Below are 13,708 nucleotides of genomic sequence, written 5' to 3'. Positions count from 1 at the left end.
CCCGCCCCGGTCCGGCCCGCCCCCCTCCCCCACCCCCGCCCCCGGTCCTGTCGGCGGGGTCCGGAACCCACTGTGCCGTCGCCTCCCTTTTTCGACGCCTCCGCCGCCGCCTGAGGAGGCGAGCTCGCCGGGAGTTACACCGCCACCGCCAGGTGAGGAGCTGTGGCCTAGGCCCGCCCGGCCTCCCGCCCGCCCGGGGGCGGCGAGCGGCGAGCACAGGAGGGAGCCGGGAGGCGGAGGCGGCGGTGGCGGCGGCGGCGGCGGTGGGGGAAGGGCAAGGTGGAGGGCGGGGGAGGGGAAGCGCCCGCGAGCCGACGCCCGCCCGCGCGCCCCCGCCTCGCGTCCCCCTCCCCCGCCCGGCCCCGCGCGCCCCCGCCCCGCGCTCCGCTCACCTCGTCCCCTCCCCCGCCCGCGCGCGCGCCCCGGCCTTTCCCTCCGGCCTCGCGCGCCCCCGCCTCGCGTCCCTCCGCTTCTTCTGCTTTTACTCCCTTTCCCCTCCCGCGCGCCCCGTTCCCCCGCCATCCCCGCTTCCACTCTCGGCCTCCTGCCCGCCCGCCCGGCGCCCCCGCGCTCCTCTCGAGCGCCCCCGCCCCCGGGGCTGCCCTCGGGGCTGTGGGGGCCGCTCCCCGCGCGCCGGCCAGGCTCCTCTTTCTTCGGGGGCAGCGCTTTCCTTCGGTGCCCGGGAGCCGGCGGCGCGGGACTTGGAGGACTTTGTGGCTCCACTCGCGGGGACGCCGAGGCGCTGGCCTCCCGCTGGGCCGCCCGCCGGCCGGGACGGCGCTCCCCCTTCGCCGACCCCCGGCGCGCAGGAGCGGGCCCGGGGGCGGGGGCTGTCGGTGGGGCTCCGGCGGCCCTCGGGACGGATTTCGGGCTTCCGATCCGCGGCGGTTCCGAGGGCTTTTGTGTGCGTGTGCGGAGGTTCGGCAAGGAGGGAGCCGGCTTCCCGGCCGGGCTGCAGCGGGGCTCCGGGGTCAGGGCAGGTCTCTCGTCCGTGTCGACGACGAGCTGATGCTTCTGAGTTTTTGAAACGTTTTTATTTCAGAAAATTTAGTGTTTGGTAGACTGCGTGCGTGTGATTCAAAATGCAGGCTCCCCTCTCAACTTCTCCAGCCACCCAGCCTCACTCCCTGGTGCCTGGTTTCTGATTGTTTTCTGGCAGCAGCGTGCTGCCTCGGTGTTGGAGACTCACCTCGTGGGGTGTTCGGTGCTCACTTTTTTTGCTTTTTTCTTTGATACATTGACCTAAACTCTTCCTTGAAGTCTGACTCCCGTTTTCGGTGCCGGAGTGGTCAGCATTTGTGCCGGCGTGATGGGGAAGGAGGCTACTTCGGGAGCTTCTAACGGTGGTGCTATGGAAGGCCTCCGTGTATTTTAAAGGAAGGCCCACGTGTGTAGGAAATGGTGCTGCTTTTAGGTGACTGATATCGAGTCTGTATTTGAGGATGGGCTGGCTCAAGGATAGGCTTTCCTTGGGCTTTTTAAGCAGGGTGTATGAAGAGTGACTTAGTGGGAGTACTGATCTGGTCGTGCTGTCTTCCATTTTTAGAGGAATATAGTTTTTTAGTCTAGGGGCAGTGGTATAGCCATCATGGGCAGGCATGAAGCAGAGAAACAATCAGTGGGAATCAGAAGGCCAGACCTGTAGGCTGAGTGACCCAGTTTGAGAAAAGATGAGGCTTGTGGACCTTTGTTCTGCTTCTTCCTTGAGAACACTTTCGATAAAGTGAGAGGGATTTGTAGCCGACAGCAGCATCCATCTTTATGACACTGTGGTTTGCCTCCCCTGACTGTGATGTCTGTTAACTTCCTGTTTAGAGGCAGTCCGAAAAGGCTCTAAACAGAGGCTGCACTCAGATACGTGTCTAGGAACAGTACTGACCAGGTACCCTGATCAGCCGTTCAAGTCTAAGTTTTGGCAGTAACTTTTACTGTTGTGTTTAGCATAAGACCACAGGCGTGGGGAGAGAAGATGTGAAAGATTTTTTTGAACCTCATAGTCTTAAAGTATATTCAAAAGCCTGTGTGCTGTCCCTCTTTCCGTCTTTCTCCTTTTTTTTTTTTCTTGGACAAATGTTTCCAATAATGCCCCCACCCCCACCCCTCACATACCACCTCCTTCTTCTTTTTTCTGTCTGGGCTTGGCCAGACCTTCAGGTTGGATTTTGGTTACAGAACAGCAGCGTAGGGGTGGGGGTGGGGGGGTGGGGGGAGGGTGTCAGTGTGTCATTAATAGTATCCTGATCATATGCTGGCACCTCTGGATTCATCCTAGCTTTAAGCAGTATGTTGTATGTAAACCAGGCCTCTTGCTTCAATTTACTGTTCCTTATCTTCCACACCTACTGAGCTGGAGGGACATAGGTGGGGAACATCAGTTGTGTGCTGTCCTAATTCTAGACTCAAGTATAGTCCCTGTCAGTCAACCCATTGGGATAAGCATGTTCACAGGCAGACACTCTGCACTCAGAATACTTATGTTGTTTGGCTCATCGAGAAAAGCCAAACCAGCTTGGATTGATTAAAACAACTGCTAGAGAAACTGTAAGATTTTTTTTTTAAGATATTATTTATTTCTTCATGAGAGTCAGAGAGAGAGACACACACATAGGCAGAAGGAGAAGCAGACTCTGTGCAGGGAGCCCGATGTGGGACTCGATCCCGGGACCCTGGGATCACACCCTGGGCCAAAGGCAGGCGCTAAACTGCTGAGCCATCCTGGCGTCCCAGAAACTGTAAGATTTGAGCCTTAACTAGGTCCTTAACTAGGACCAAGGAATTATTTTCTCCAGACCTTTTACAGTACTGAAAAACTCTGAAGTAGTTTGGAGAGGAGGAGGGAAGAAAAGACACACCCGGATTGACTATAAATCTAGCCCTGGTGTAAAACTGTCCACTTCTTGCTCAGGAAAAATCTAACCTATCAGAGGATGCCACACAAAGTTGCAGTTCCCTTGCATTGGTTAAGCTTGAGAAAAGATACATAAGGAAGTTCAGTTTTTGTTGAAAAGGTGTGCCTTTTAGGGGGAAATCTTCTATTAGCTGTATTGTGTGGTTTAGCCTCAGTATCCCAGTGATATTTTCTATAGGTATTGGTTAGCGATTTTGGTGGCTTCAGAGTCCTTGAAGTAGAGACAATCCTGTGTTTGTGTAATAATGATGAAAGCATTGAAGAATAGATCTGATTTGAAATGCTGCATCCTCATGTTCCATTTCTTACTCTCTTATGGATAAAATATTCCTATGTAGTTTTGAATTCATTCAGTAGGAAAGGAGTGACCCAGGGTCATTAAAAAGCTTAACTTGTCTACTTCTTAGATGGTATGTTCCTCAAAATCCTCTGATCTTTGTCATTGCCTTAAGTTGCCATTAACTGGCAAGAACCTATCAAGAGTTGTGAGTTATAGTACCAAAAGCAACAGATGAATAAGAACACATATTTTGTTGCTTTTGAGGTATGAAACTGGTCAAATCCAGACCTGACATAGTAATTGCAGAAACTTCTTTGACAATGCATAAGCTTAATTGTTATTAGTACTAACCAGTAAAGTATTAACAAAAATGACAATACTTTGACATTCCTGAGCCATTCTCTTCTTGCATTTCACATTTGAATGGTATACATTTTTAAAATAATTCAGGTTACCATTACTTGAAACCTGAAAGTCTTGCTTTAAACCACCTGATCATAGCTTTCTTGATCTTGTTTCATTTTGGGGGAAGGTGTTTTTTTTTTTTTTTTTAAGATTTTATTTATTTATTCATGAGAGAGAGAGAGAGGCAGAGACACAGGCAGAGGGAAAAGGAGGCTCCATGCAGGAAGCCCGAAATGGGACTTGATCCGGGGTCTCCAGGATCACATCCTGGGCTGAAGGTGGCGCTAAACCGCTGAGCCACCTGGGGTGCCCAAGGCTCCTCATTTTTATATCCCCATTTCTCTCAGTACAAATCTATTCTGACAGTGACCTGTAAGGTCTTTAATGATCTGCAGTTCTCCTCCCCTTCTCTGTTGATCTGTTACCTTCCTCTTGCTCACTCCATCCCAGCCACCTTGACTTATTACTTAAATACATCAGTCACACTATCTTAGGACCTTTGCATTAGCTATTCCCTCTAGTGGAAAATAGCTAGTTTTTCCTACAGAGATGATACAAATGACTAATTTCCTCACCTTCAAGTCTTTGCTTATATATGTCACCTTTTCAGTGAGATCTCTTAAAATTGTACCTTCAATTCCCCCCATCTCTCACTCCTGATTTTTTCCATGCTCTATTTTCTTTTTTTTCCCAGTGCTTATTACTTTATAACATTTGTTATATTTCTTGTCTTTTTAAAAACTTTAGTGAACAGATAGCGCATTAGTTTCAGAGGTAGAGTTAAATAATTCATCAGTTGTGTATAACACCCAGTGCTCATGACATCACGTGCCCTCCTTAATTGCCTGTCACCTAGTTTACCCCCTCCCCCATCCTCCTCCCCTCCAGCGACCCTCAGTTTGTTTCAAAGATTTAAGAATTTTTTTTTTAATTTTTTTAATTTATTTGTGATAGTCACAGAGAGAGAGAGAGAGAATGAGGCAGAGACACAGGCAGAGGGAGAAGCAGGCTCCATGCACCGGGAGCCTGACGTGGGATTCGATCCTGAGTCTCCAGGATCGCGCCCTGGGCCAAAGGTAGGCGCCAAACCGCTGCGCCACCCAGGGATCCCGATTTAAGAATTTTTTAAAGATTTTATTTATTTATTCATGAGAGACACACAGAGAGAGGCAGAGACAGGAGGAGCAGGCTCCATGCAGGAAGCCCAATGCGGGACTCCATCCCAGGACTCCAGGATCACGCCCGGCTCCGAAGGCAGATGCTCAACCCCTGGGTCACTCAGGCATCCCGAGTTAAGAATTTCTTTTGGTTTGTCTTCCTCTGATTACTTCCCATTCCATTTTCCTTCCCTTCCCATATGATCCTCTGCCCTGTTTCTTATATTCCACATATGAGTGAAGCCATATAATTGTCTTTATCTGGTTCACTTTTATTGCCTTTTTTAAAAAGTTTATTTAAGGGATCCCTGGGTGGCGCAGCGGTTTGGCGCCTGCCTTTGGCCCAGGGCGCGATCCTGGAGACCCGGGATCGAATCCCACATCGGGCTCCCTGCATGGAGCCTGCTTCTCCCTCTGCCTGTGTCTCTGCCTCTCTCTCTCTCTCTGTGTGACTATCATAAATAAAAAAAAAAAAAAAAAAAAAAAAAGTTTATTTAAGTAATCTCTACACCCAACATGGGGCTCGAACTCACCACTCTGAGACCAAGAGTTGCATGCTTCTCCAACTGGGCCAGCCAGGCAACTCCTCCCCCCCCCCTTTTTTTTTTTTTTTTTTTTTTTAACATTTATTGCATATTGCTTCCCCTCCTATGATACAAGGTCCATAAAAGCATGGATTTATTTTGGTGTTTTAACACCTAATATGGTGCTTGGTACCTAGTTAATAAATATTTGTTGATCAAATAAGAATAATAACGGTTTATGAAATGTGATTAGCATAGTATGGGATTTTAAAGTGTGAACTTTGAAGCGTCATACAAATAATGTTGATAAAATTATTGCCTTCCCATTGAAATGGTAAATAATACTTGATTATTCAGAAAAATCTTCTGTGTACTCAACATCGATTATCACATCTCTCCTGAACTCCCAAGTTCTTGCTTCTGGTTTTCTACCGTGTGCTGAACATAGCCACCTGTGTTCCATTGGTACCTCACACTTAGCATTTTCATCATCAGCTTCCCTTCTCTGATTCATGGAGTCACCTAACCCAGAGGTGGGAGCATCGTCGTCCGTTCTCTCTTATCCATTACTTTCTTTTTTCCTTTTTTTTTTTTTTTTTTAAAGATTTTATTTATTCATGAGACACACAGAGAGAGGCAGGCTCCCTGCGAGGAGCCCATGCAGGACTCATCCCAGGATTGGCATCACAACCTGAGACGAAGGCAGATGCTTAACCACTGAGCCACCCAGGTGTCCCTCTTATCCATTACTTTCTAAATATTTCTGAACCACTACCTCTTTCTCTGTCTCCATTGCTGGTCTCCTGCTTCAGGCCTGCAACTCTTATTTGGGAGATTGCCAGGATATCTTATAGTTCTCTTTGTTTTTAATTTTGTTGCCTTTTAAACTCTCAATCTTATTGTCTTCAAAATGGTCTGACATAGAGATCTGATTATTCTCTTGGTCTTTCTCAAAAGTATTCAATAATTTCCAGTTGTATAAAAATAAATTTTAAACTTTGCGTTGTGTTCAAGCCCTGTAATTTTGGCCTTTGCCTTTCTATCCAGCCTTACATTTCTCCCTTATAGCTTATACATGAGCAGATAAAGTTCTAGTTCCTAGATCAGTTTCCATGTCTCCTTTCAAATATTACTTTCTGGGAAACCTTCCCCTGACTTTCCCAGAGAGACTTAACATTTGCTTTCTTCTTTGATCTCACTCTGTAAATGCTATTTGTCTCCCCCCCTCCCCCCATGGTCTGTAAACATCCTGAAAAATACATTTTTTTATTGTTGTGTCTCCAGTGCCTAGGATGGTACTCATCATTTGAAAGATAGTAAAGATAGGAATATGAGAAAATATTGCATACATTTAGAAGGCACCTCTTTTGTTATGTTCTGGGGGCAGAAGAACAAAGTTGGAGTCCTTATACTGCCATTTATTTTCTGTGTGACCTTGGTTTAGTCCTTTGAAGTCTTCAAGCCATAGTTCCCTCACCTTAGAAATGGGTATCAACAGCTGCTTTATCTCTTTGGTTAGGTTTAGGTTCCTGTGTCAGTCAAATGAGATTATACATAAAGGTGTTTTATAAACTGTAAGGAACTGTACAATCATTAATTATTATGTGCTGACACAAGCTGAGCTTTCCTCACAACTCCTTTTTTCTTTTTCATATTGAAATGAAGCTTATTTTTTAAATAATTGAAACCATAAATAATACTCTTCTGCAACATGTATTCTGTTCATAGCCATTTTCATCAGTATGTGTGTTGTACCCCTGAATATCACCTCAAATGGGGAGGATTTAAAGGCTATCCCAGTATCTCAGTGGATAAAAAAGGTTGCAAAATCCTGGGAAGTTACTCTTCTCGAGTAATGTCTCAGTCATGAGTTCTGTAATTTTTTTCTCAGGTTTTTTTCCTCAGATTTTATTTATTTGAGAGAGAGCAGGTGGGGAGAGGAGCAGAGGGAGAAGGAGAAGCAGGCTCCCCGATGGTCAAGGAGCCCTATATGTGGTTCAATCTCAGAACGCTGAAACCATGAACTGAGCCAAGGGCAGATACTCAACCCACTGATCCAGGTACCCCTCTCAATATTTTTGGATTGCATTTTTGCAACTTTCAGAACTTAAAATGAATTTTTATTTTTTGGTTTTAAAGATTTATTTATTTATTTGAGAGGAGAGAGTGTTTACATACGTGCATGTGCACAAGCAGGAGGGCCAGAGGGAGAGAGAAATTCGAGCACTCTGTACTGAGCACAGAGCCCAATGTAGGGCTTGATCTCACGACCCTGAGATCATGACTTATGATCACCACCTGAGCCGAAACCAGCAGTTGGATGCTTAACTGACTGCACTGACCAGGCACCTCTCAAAAGGAATTTTTTTTTAAAGATTTTATTTATTTATTTGTGAGAGACCCAGAGAGAGAGAGACAGAAACATAGGCAGAGGGAGAAGCAGGCTCCATGCAGGAAGCCTGATACGGAACTCGATCCCCGAGACCCTGGGATCATGCCCTGAGCAAAGGCAGACACTCAACCGCTGAGCCACCCAGGCATCCCTCAAAAGGAGTTTTTTTTAATTTAAACTAATTTTTCAAGGACTTTCTTTGAGTAAGGCTTTGTACTACTTTGATTCTTATGGTAACTGTACAGATGAGAAAGCCTAATTCCCAGAGACATTGTCATTTTGCTAGAATCTAGTATTTGAACAACTCTGCTTGATCTCAGAGGTTGTGATCTTAACATCCTCCTAACTTTCCTCATAGAGTTTTGTTTTGCCCTAAAAAAAAAACAAAAACAAAAAATAGAATAGTAATAATAGGTCTTATGTGAAAAATTATGTGGTTTTTTTTTTTTTTTTAAGTTATGTGGTCAAATAGTGTTTTGAAAAATAAAATTCTGGGATAACTTATGTTAAGGCACATTTATTTATGGCATGACTTCTCATAGCCTTGCATGTTTAACTATACATTGTACGTTGGGAGAGGTAAAAGAATGGCTAAAGTATGCAGAGGTCCTCAAAATTATTTGACTGTGAAAGAGCTTCTTAAAGTATTGGTGATCTCCGTGCTCTGAGAATACTGCACTTTGTTATTCTGCTTTCCTCTTTGAGTTAAAAGTTTTTTAAGGGTTGTTACTGTGGAATGAGGGAATTGATTGCTTTTGTGTGCTAGTTTTCCAAAGAACTAGAATGGTGGCATTAATAAGCTAGATATGTTTTGGAAACTTCACTGGTATGATGGCTGCCATTTTCCCTCCATGAATCTTCCAAGGCAAATGGCACAGCTCGTGCAACTTGGCTCCTACTTTCAATGAATTCCCAAGAGGATAACTGAGCTGCTGTCCCCTCCATCTTTAATGTGCTAGAAGCTGGAGAGTGCAACTTTGTAAGTGAATAGAAACCTTTGAGCCTAGAGCAAGAAGCTCTTCCTTTCTTTGAAGATGTTAGCATAGCACTACAGAATCTGTAAAGCCCACCATCGGACTGTGAGGCACACAGAAGGACTTTTGGTTTTCGGTCTTTTTAAGATGATATGTTGATCTTGAAATTAAAAATAAAATAGGGCAGCCCCGGTGGCGCAGTGGTTTAGCGCCGCCTGCAGCCCAGGGCGTGGTCCTGGAGACCCTGGATCGAGTCCCACGTCAGGCTCCCTGCATGGAGCCTGCTTCTCCCTCTGCCTGTGTCTCTGCCTCTCTCTCTCTCTGTCTGTCTCTATGAATAAATAAATAAAATCTTTAAAAAATAAATAAAAATAAAACAAAAGTTGGAGAAATTTGTCTTTATATCTTTTAAAAGTATAAAGGTTACCTGAATGGTATTCATCCCTGAATTTGAAACTTTGATCTCAGAGTTTGAGCTACCTGTGAAAATATTGAAAATGTGGGGTGACTGGGTGGCTGAGTCTGTTTTATTATTATTATTATTATTAAAGATTTTATTTATTCACGAGAGACAGAGAGAGAGAGAGAGAGAGAGAGAGAGAGGGAGGCAGAGACACAGGCAGAGGGAGAAGCAGGCTCCATGCAGGGAGCCCGACACGGGCCTTGATCCTGGATCCCCAGGATCAGGCCCTGGGCTGAAGGCGGCACTAAATCACTAAGCCACCTGGGCTTCCCCTCAGCCTGTTAAGCATCTTAAGCTCTGGTCAGGATCCTGGGGTCCTGGGATTGAGCCCCACATCATCGGGCTCCCTACTCAGTGGGGAGTGTGCTTCTCCCTCTCCCCCTGCCTGCCACTATCCTGTTTGTACTCATAAAAACGGAGGTGGGAGAAAGTATTGAAAATGTTTCCTGAATAGGATAACATTTTTTGGAGGGAGGGGCAGTTTTCTAATCATCCTTTAACATTTATTTGGCTAGATTGATGTATTGTTATTAAAAAGATTGAAGTAATTGATCTTGTATATTCCTACTGCCCTGGACAGGTTGTCTACAAAGACCCTATATTAGCTTCTATGAAAATTTGATGTGAGTAGCTTGCCACTCTTGCCATATACTAGATTTTGGCTAATAAGTGTCCATGCATAAATTAGTAGTTACTCTGATGCCATTCTTTTCTTATTTTATAATCCAGGTAGTAAAGAATGCTCAGTTTCTCAGCTGAATGCATTATAAATTTGAAAGTTTGGGTTTTTTGGAGTATTTTAAATCCAGGTATTTTGTGCCAAATGAGTGGAAACTAGAATATTGGTGTCTTATTGCATTAAGATTTAATATTAAATTTTCATTAGCCTTCAATTTTTTTTTTTATTTATGATAGTCATAGAGAGAGAGAGAGAATGAGACAGAGACACAGGCAGAGGGAGAAGCAGGCTCCATGCACCGGGAGCCCGATGTGGGATTCGATCCCGGGTTTCCAGGATCGCGCCCTGGGCCAAAGGCAGGCGCCAAACCGCTGCGCCACCCAGGGATCCCTAGCCTTCATTTTTAACTCTTTACCTTCTGCTTGGAGAGCTATTTTCCATCTAAATTGTATAATGCATTGATATTGAACTGAAAGGTTTCAAGGAATATGGGTGACTGGAAAAAGTTTTTTTATTAAAATTGTGTTTTGCAGTGATAGAAACGTCTTAAAAATAACAAGTGCATCTTTGAAAAACCATGAGGATTCAAGAGAATAAAATCTTTCTAGCCTAAGTAAGGGTATCAAATTTCTTTCATCTAGTTATTTACTACAGATCTTATTTAGGTACCATTTGTTTTTTTTTTGTTTTTTTTTTTTTTTTTTGGTACCATTTGTTTTGAGCTGGGTTTCCTTTTTTTTTTTTTTTTTTTTTAAGATTTTATTTATTAGAGTGCAAGCATGCCAGAGAAGAGGGAGGGGCAGAGGGAGAGGGAGAAGCAGACTTCCTACTGAGAAGGGAGCCCAAGACCTGAGCAGAAGGCAGATTCTTAACTGGCTGAGCCACCCAGGCACTCCTGGTTAGGAGCCAGTTTGATTGTTGTATGACTGTTGCGTATCAAGGCCTTGATATCTATCTGGTATTAAATTTTAAGTTCCGAATTTTGTCAAATAAGGAGTAGTGGATGTCACAGAAGAGTATAACCAAGGTTAGAACCTGGACAGTCTTCATTCCAAATTAAACCTTGTATTTTGGCTGGGTCAATACCTGATAATATTCATAGGAGAGAGTAAATTATAATATGGTAAATAAAATTCCATCAAAAATAATTTTTTAAAAAGATTTTATTTATTTATTCATGAGAGAGGCAGAGATATAGGTGAGGGAGGAGCAGGCTCCATGCAGGGAGCCTGATATGGGACTTGATCCGGGACTCCGGGATCATGCTCTGAGCCAAAGGCAGATGCTCAACTGCTGAGCCACTCAGGCATCCCTCAAAAATAAAATTTTAAATCTTCTGTAGTTATGTGATTTTCTGTATATGGTTGAGTTGAGGGTGTGGAAAAAACTGTATAAGGAGTACTGTTATAGCTCAAAGCATTATTATAGAAGGACAGTGAGATTTTTTACTTTTTTTTTTTTTTTAAAGATTTTATTTATTTATTCATGAGAATACACAGAAAGAGAGAGAGGCAGAGACACAGGCAGAGAGAGGGAGAAGCAGGCTCCATGCAGGGAGCCCGAAGTGGGACTCGATCCCGGGTCTCCAGGATCATGCCCTGGGCCGAAGGCGGCACTAAACTGCTGAGCCACCCGGGCTGCCCTTTTGTTTGATTTTCAGTCATGTTGTATAGCTTTATAAATTTTTTTTTAAAGATTTTATTTATTGACTCATGAGAGACACAGAGAGAGGGGCACAGACACAGGCAGAGGCAGAAGCAGGCTCCACACAGGGAGCCCAACGTGGGACTTGATCCTGGTCTCCAGGATCACGTCCTGGGGGCGCTAAACCACTGAGCCACCCGGGCTGCCCTAGCTTTATAAATTAACTAAAGAATCCTTTGGAAGTTGTCGTTTTAGTTTTGTTGTTACTGGGACTGCTTAGCACACCTCAGTATGCTGCCTAGACTGTGCTATGTTAGCTTTTGGTTGCTAGTCTGAAAAGCTTTGGTGTAGTTCCCACTCTCCCCCCCTCCCAAGCCCCCCACCTCTGAACCAACCATTCTCAGTGTGATACATAAATTGAATTCTATTGTCTGGATATGAGAGAATAGTCTAGTATTGCTACTATTCTTGGTGGATATTTTTCACTTAATTACTTGAAAGTTTTCCTTCCTTGGTTAAACTAGAATATCTTTTGGTCACCGTAATGACTAAAAGTATAGGTCTGTAGTCAAAGTCCTGGTTCAAATTTATGCTCAACCACTTAACTTGTAAGACCCATTACTTAACTTTTCTGTGCCTTGCAGAGAGTAATTATTCAGTAAATGTTAGACATCCTTTTAAAAGATAATGGTAAATTTAGCACATAGTTTGTGGTCAGATATACATAAACTTACCATTTTAACCATTTTTAAGTATACAGTTCAGTGGCATTACTGTATACATTGTAATGTATACTATATCCATACTGTATATAAATGTGTACATTTCTCATTGTTGTGCAACTATCACCACTACTCATCTCCAGAACTTTTTCATCTTCCCAAACGGAAACTCTCTCTCTCTCTATATATATACCTGTTAAAAAATAGGGACACCTTGGTGGCTCAGTCAGGTGTCTGATTCTTTTTTTTTAGATTTTTTAGATTTTTTTAGATTTTATTTATTTATTTATTCATGAGAGACAGAGAGAGGCAGAGATACAGGCAGAGGGAGAAGCAGGCTCCATGCAGGGAGCCTGACGTGGGATTTGATCCTGGGTCTCCAGGACCACGCCTTAGGCTGAAGGCAGCGCTATAAACCGCTGAGCCACCCGGGCTGCCCTAGGTGTCTGATCTTGATTTTGGTTCCAGTCTTGAACTCAGGGTGTCGAATTCAAACCCCACATTGACTTCCACGCTGGGTGTGGAGCCTACTTCAAACAAACCAATTCTGCTATCCCACCCCACCCCACCCTCATCCCCTTGCCACCATTCTACTTTTTGTCTATATGGTTGACTACTTTAGGTACCTCATATAAGTGAAATCATACAATATTTGTCCTTTTATGTCTGGCTCATTTCATTTAGCATAAAGTTTTCAAGATTCATCCATATTTTGTAGTGTGTTATAATTTCCTTGCTTGGGCTCCTGGGTGGCTCAGTCGGTTTGAGCATCTGCCTATGGCTCAGGTCATGATCCTGGAGTCCTGGGATGAAGCCCTTTCTCAAGGGGGGGGAGTCTGCTTCTCTCCTCTGCCCCTCACCCTACTTGTCCTTTCCTTCTCTCTCAAATAAATAAAATAAAATAAAACAAGTTTTAAGTTATTTACTTAAAAATTTAAAAAAATATTTATTTATTCATGAGAGACAGAGAGAGAGGCAGAGACCTAGGCAGAGGGAGAAGCAGGCTCCCCTAGGACTTGATCCCAGGAGTCCGGGATCACCACCTGAGCCAAAGGCAGGCGCTCAACAACTGAGCCACCCAGGTGCCCCATTTATTTATTTTTTAAAGTAATCTCTACACTCAACATGGAACTCGGTGATCAAGAGTCAAGATCAACTCCAAGATCAAGAGTCACAAGCTCTTCTGAGTAGGCCACCCAGAATTTCATTTAAGGCTGAATAATATCCCATTTTATGTATATACCACATTTTATCTTTTTTCTTTTTTTTTAACCACATTTTTCTTTTATTCTGCCGATGGATACCTTAGGCTGTTCCTACTTTTTGGGTGTTGTGTATAATGCTGCTATGAACATTAGTGTACATATATCTGTTTAAGTCTTTGCTTTCATTTCTTTTGGGTATATACCCAGAGTTGGAATTGCTGGATCACCTGACAATTCTGTGTTTCATTTTTCAAGGAACCACCACCATACTGGTTTCTACAGTGACTGTACCATTTACATTCCTACCAGCAATACACAAGGAGTCCAGCTTCTGTATATCCTTACCAGTACTTTA

At 44.0% G+C, this 13,708-nt stretch overlaps 1 protein-coding gene across 3 annotated transcripts in view; it reads left to right on the top strand.

Annotated features, from left to right (window-relative positions):
- The window catches only part of GATAD2B (GATA zinc finger domain containing 2B), a 97,015-nt gene that overhangs the window by 348 nt on the left and 82,959 nt on the right, over positions 1-13,708 (top strand). Inside the window, exon 1 of one of the 3 annotated variants that reach the window (XM_077900755.1) lies at positions 4-152. The exons of the other annotated variants lie outside the window; for them this stretch is intronic. The gene's annotated coding sequence lies outside the window, so the exon portion shown is untranslated. Of the gene's footprint in view, positions 1-3; positions 153-13,708 lie in introns of those variants that run through there. 3 annotated transcript variants of the gene reach the window in all.

This window comes from Canis aureus, chromosome 6 (assembly GCF_053574225.1).
Source record: "Canis aureus isolate CA01 chromosome 6, VMU_Caureus_v.1.0, whole genome shotgun sequence".
NCBI classification, from domain to species: Eukaryota; Metazoa; Chordata; class Mammalia; order Carnivora; family Canidae; genus Canis; species Canis aureus.
Note: the sequence above shows the minus strand (reverse complement) of the source record. Positions and strands in the feature narration are given on the sequence as shown.